We start from the raw sequence: 5307 nt of genomic DNA, 5'->3' as shown, positions 1-5307 counted from the left end.
CAAAGAGGGAGCTGAGGCCCAGAAGGGGAAATCCCTGCCAGGAACACCAGCAGAGTGGAGGAGCCAGGCACTGGGCGTACTTTCCCGGGTGCCCGGTGGGATCCTTTTGTCAAAGCCTGTGAACGTAGGCTTTGACCTAAGGCTGCTGGTGAAAAGCAGGTACCTACCCAGGGACAGCAGGAGGGACTCAATGCCAGCTCCCCTGAAGCCTCAGAACATCGAGGATGCCCTGAAAACACTTTAGCTGCCTTCTGCCTCCATAGGTGTTAGAACCAAGTCTCCCCCCATGTCCTTAGGGCACCAGGAACTGCTCTGACTTTGTTGGCCCCAAAGCGCTAAAACCAGAACCGCTAATCGTGCCCAGTGTGGTGCCGCAGTGAGAAAACGTCGCAGACACCAGAAAACATCCGTGAAACTTGGACGTCCACATAGGGTATCCTAGGATAGTTTACAAGCCAACTACTGGAGGAAGGGGAAATGAATGGCTCTCCACCTCATGAGGTTCTCTGGATAGTGCTGCCCAGGAGGCGTGGGGCCAGGGGCACAGTAAGAGGAAGACCACCAGGACCCAAATTAACCGACGGTGGAGGGGCGCCTGGGTGGCTCAGTCGGTTGAGCGTCCAACTTCAGCTCAGGTCATGATCTCATGGTTCATGAGTTTGAGCCCCGCGCCGGGCTCTGCGCTGATAGCTCGGAGCCTGGAGCCTGCTTTGGATTCTGTGTCTCCTCTCTCTGCCCCTCCCCGATTTGTTCTCTGTCTCTATCAAAAATAAATAAAATAAAATAACATAAAATGAAATGAAATGAAATAAAGTAAAATAAAGTAAAATAAAACAAAATAAAACAAAATAAAACAAAATAAAATAAAATAAAAAAATAAAATAAAATAAAATAAAATAAAATAAAACAAAATAAAACAAAACCAATGGTAGATACCAATGCACGCGTGAGGGACTCAAAAACATACACTTGATTCTTTCACGGGGCTAGTTAGCAGTCAGTATTCTCCAGAAAAACAGAACCAATGAGACAGAGAGGGAGAGGGAAGGGGAGAGAGAGGGAAGGGGAAATGCATTCTAGGAATTGGCTCACACGGGTTAGGGAGGCTGAGAAGTCCCACAATCTGCCTAAGAACAAGCAAAGCCAGTGGTTGGGATGATTCAGTCTGAGTCTGAAGAGCCAAGACCCAGGAGCTGCCATATCCAAGGGCCAGAGAAGATGGCTATCCCAGCTCAGGAACAGAGAGAGAATTTACTCTTCCTTCGCCGGCTTGCTCCATTTTGATACTCTTCCACGTCAGTGAGGGAGGATCTCTGAAGTCAGTCCTACTGAATCAAATGCTAATCTCTTCTGGAAACATCCTCCCAGACACACCCAGAAATTCTATTCTACCAGCGATGTGGGCATCCACAACCAAGTCAGGTTGACACACAAAATTAACCATCACAATGTGCTAACTAACCTTATCGTGACAATCAATTTACAATATATACGTGCATCAAATCATCACATCATACACCTTAAACTTGCACAGTTTGTGCCAATTTCACCTCAATAAAGTTGAGGGGGGAAAATTAGACATGACAGCTAGCATTCCATCTCCATTTTTCTTGGAAGTCCGAAACCACTTGATCCTGGCCCCAGTCATGATAACACCTAACTGTGTGGCCTTAGGAAAGTTGCTTCACCTCTCTGCAAAGTTCAAGGATTGGGCTGGAGTAGGAGTCGCAAGCTGAATGTCCTCAGGGGCTGGAAAGGAATGATACTGTGCGAAGAAGGCAAAGTGTAAGACAAAAAGGAATGGAGGGGCCTGGGGTAAACAGGAGAGCCTACGTGAGCATCTCAAAACACTTTTTGTAAATGTTAATGCACTCCACAAGTAACACTTCTGCAGGCTATACACATCAGCCATCCCAGAGCCTTATGGTCTCAGAAGTTCACCATATATAAAATTTCTCTAAGATCTGGATGAGGTAGGGTAGATTTTTCCACAAAGATATGTTTCAATCGGGATATACTCTGGTTGTCCGAAATATAAATCCACACAGCTGTCTCCAGGAAAGGAGGATTTATTACAGGGTACCAGGCTTCAGGGATCCCAAGAGAAGCGGAAGACATGGGGCCGGGGCCCCTACAGAGACCTCAGGAAAAGGGTTCTGTGAACCTCCAGCTTCATGCCTCACCACTTCGGGGACGAGCGACCTTACAAGTGTTGGCTTCTTGTCTGTCCCTTGACTCTTCGCTCAGTCTCTAAGTGCCCGCTTTCAAATTCTGAAGGGAGGATTCTTTGGACCTCTTTCAAAACAGTACCCAGCCTTGACCAAGCAGCCACGGCCAAGAAGGACGGGGTCACACGGTTCAATCACGGCTCTGTAAGCAGTGCTCTTTGTGAGACAGTGGAAGGGAGTGAGCCACAGAAGTCCCAGCGCAAGGTCAAAACGGAAAGTATTGATTTTCCCAATTATCTTTTCTCCCGAACATTTCAGATATTTCCCTAACACCACCTCCTGTTAGTTTATGGGTAAAATCTACCCTGCTGCCCTCTTCGTAGCTTTGCTTCCTACCAGCACAGTAAGGGCCTCCCTGCCCTGGGCCATCCCTGGCACCTGTGTGCTGTGTGGGAAGAGAGTCCTGGAAGGTGGGCACGTGGATATGCCATCCTCCTGTGACCCAGAGGGAAGAGGCACCGAGCAGCTTTGCCTCCACGTCATTCATTCTCAGCGCATATGAGATGTCATGGGGCTTTATGAGTGCTAAATCAGTTTTATTGGCCATATGATTTGATTGATCTTGTTAGTCTTGACAAGAAATCAATTGGAAAAAAATATATGGACCTTCCCGGAATGGGCTCTCCATCTTAAGGTAAAAGAACAATCCAACAGGCAGAGAGGAAGATCCAAGGAGCAGCCTTGGTAAAATATGACCAAACCCAAGGCCCTGGGATGACACTTTCTGGTCTCTGAAGCCGGAAGGAAATGAGGAAGGAGACCCAGGAAAGGGATCCCGTAAATTCAGGGATGTCACCTCCGGATGAGCCTGGGAGCTTCAGAAAAGACAAGCCACTGTGTGCCCACACGTGCCCCGGGCTCCTACCACAAAATCACAGGGGAAGAGCCGTTACGGAGTCTCCCAACGTGATGAAAAGGGTAAGACTGTCTTGGGTCCAAATCATCCTGACTCTGCCATTTTCTAGTTGGGCGACCCTTCCTTCTCTGCCCCTCGGTGTGCTAATCTGTTAGAAGTAATAGGGCCTATTGCACAAGACAACCGTGGAAAATGACGCGAGGCTGATGTGAAACAGCAGGTGCAGAAGATGCACATGGCCCCATGCACCTGTGGGCACAGGGCACGTCCCTCACTTCCTGTGACCTCTAGTTATAAAGGCAAATCCAGTGCCAGTTCATCAAAGGGCAGGATGACTCCGTGGCAATAGAACCCCACAGACCAAGGTTCAAATATTGATTCTGACAACATACCCAACTGTGATGTCTTTGTTTCTTTGTCTGTGAAACAACCCTGCATCAGAATCACTTGTAGAGCGGCATTAGTCTGCTCTGGCTGCCATAAAAGAATACCACGAACAAGGTGGTTTAAATGTCAGAAACTGGCCTCTTCTCCAAGAAAACAGCAAATAGCAGACGATGCTGGGGCTGCAGGAGCTTCCGAAAGGCTTTGGCGGCAGCATCTGGGGCTGTGGTCATGCTCATGGTGATGGTTGTGGCCAAGGCCAAGGCCACACAGCTCACAGAGGCAAGGCGGAGGGCAAGAAGGGGATCCCCGCCACCAAGCGGGGCCACCTGGTCAAGGACAGGAAGATCAAGTCCCTGGAGGAGATCTCCTCTTCTCCCTGCCCATCAGGGAATCTGAGATCATTGATCTGTCCCTCAAAGACAAGGTTTCAGAGATTACGCCTGTGCAAAAGCAGACCCAGGCTGGCCACAGGACCAGGTTCAGGGCACTTGTTGCTATCAGAGATGACCATGGATATGTTGGATATGTCGGTCTGGGTGTCAAGTGCTCCGAGGAGGTAGCCACTGCCATCCGTGGGGCCATCACCCTGACTAAGCTTTCCACTGTCCAGTACGGCGAGGCTACTGGGGTAACTGGACCAGCAAGCCTCACATTGTCCCACCAAAGGTAACCGGCCACCATGGCTCTGCGCTGGTGTGCCTCATCCCTGCCCCCAGAGGCACTGGCATCATCTCAGCCCCTGTGCCCAAGAAGCTACTGACAATGGCCGGTGCTGACGACGGCTGCCCCTCGGCCGGGGACTGCACCCCACCTGGGGCAACTTCACCAAGGCCACTTTGATGCCATTTCCAAGGCGTACGGCTATCTCACCTCTGACCTCTGGGGAGAGACCGAGTTCCCCAAGTCTCCCTATCAGGGATTCACTGTCTTGTAAAGACCCACACCAGACTCCAGCCACCACACAGTTTTGTACAAGAAAAATAAAGTAAATTAAAGCCTGTTTAAAGAAAAGCAGTAATTGATTTTCTCACAGTCCTGGAGGCTCAGAGTCCCAGATCAAGGTGCCTGCTGATTTGGTTTCTGGGGAGAGCTCTCCTCCTGGTGTACAGACAGCCACCCTGTGGCCTCCTGTGGACACTAATCCTATCAGATCAGGGCTCCACCTTTTTATCTCATTTATCCTTGACTGCTTCTGTAAATGCCCCATCTGCAAACAGTCACAACCTGGGGGGTTAGGGGTTCAACATACGAATTTGGAAGGAACACAATACAATCCACAGCAAGCACTTATTAAAAATACAGATTGCGGGGCCCCATCCCGGGCCTACAGAATCCAAGCCCCTGGAGGTGGAACACCAGAAGGTGAATTTTTAACAAGTTTTCTCCACCTGACCCCCCTTCGCGCCCCTGCCAGGTCACCACACTGCACGGTTTCATTTTCAGAACTGCTGGGCACGTTGTAGGTGGGCTGGGACTGCCTTGTCCCCTCCGATGGCAGGGGAACCCTTTGTGAGGACTGAATTGCTGAAGGGTCCCTTGTAAGACCCCAGTGTATCAGCAGCAGGTGTATGATGGGGCATCTTCTCTGTCCCCTCTTCTAACCTGGGCCTCCTCGGCTGCTGCAGGGGGAGCCTCTGTGGGCTTGAGAGTAAGTCACCGGGAGCTTTTAGAGACCTTGTAGTTTCCGAGGAGAAACATGGGAAGAAATCAAAAAGCAAGAGCAGTTTAGAGAGCCAGCTCCCAGACAGCAGAAGGCACCTCCAGCCTGCCTCGTGCAGACACCCATCACCCTATGACTGCCAAGACTCTGCCAGACTTCCTCAATTTTTTCTTTTA

At 50.0% G+C, this 5307-nt stretch overlaps 1 pseudogene; it reads left to right on the top strand.

Moving 5' to 3' along the window:
- Positions 1 to 3641: 3641 nt before the first annotated feature.
- Positions 3642 to 4419, top strand: LOC132677564 (small ribosomal subunit protein uS5 pseudogene; annotated as a pseudogene).
- The last annotated feature ends 888 nt before the right edge of the window (positions 4420 to 5307 follow it).

This window comes from Panthera onca, chromosome A2 (assembly GCF_046562875.1).
Source record: "Panthera onca isolate mPanOnc1 chromosome A2, mPanOnc1 haplotype 2, whole genome shotgun sequence".
Taxonomy (NCBI): domain Eukaryota; kingdom Metazoa; phylum Chordata; class Mammalia; order Carnivora; family Felidae; genus Panthera; species Panthera onca.
The sequence above is the reverse complement of the archived record's forward strand: the minus strand, read 5'-3'. Positions and strand labels throughout refer to the sequence as shown.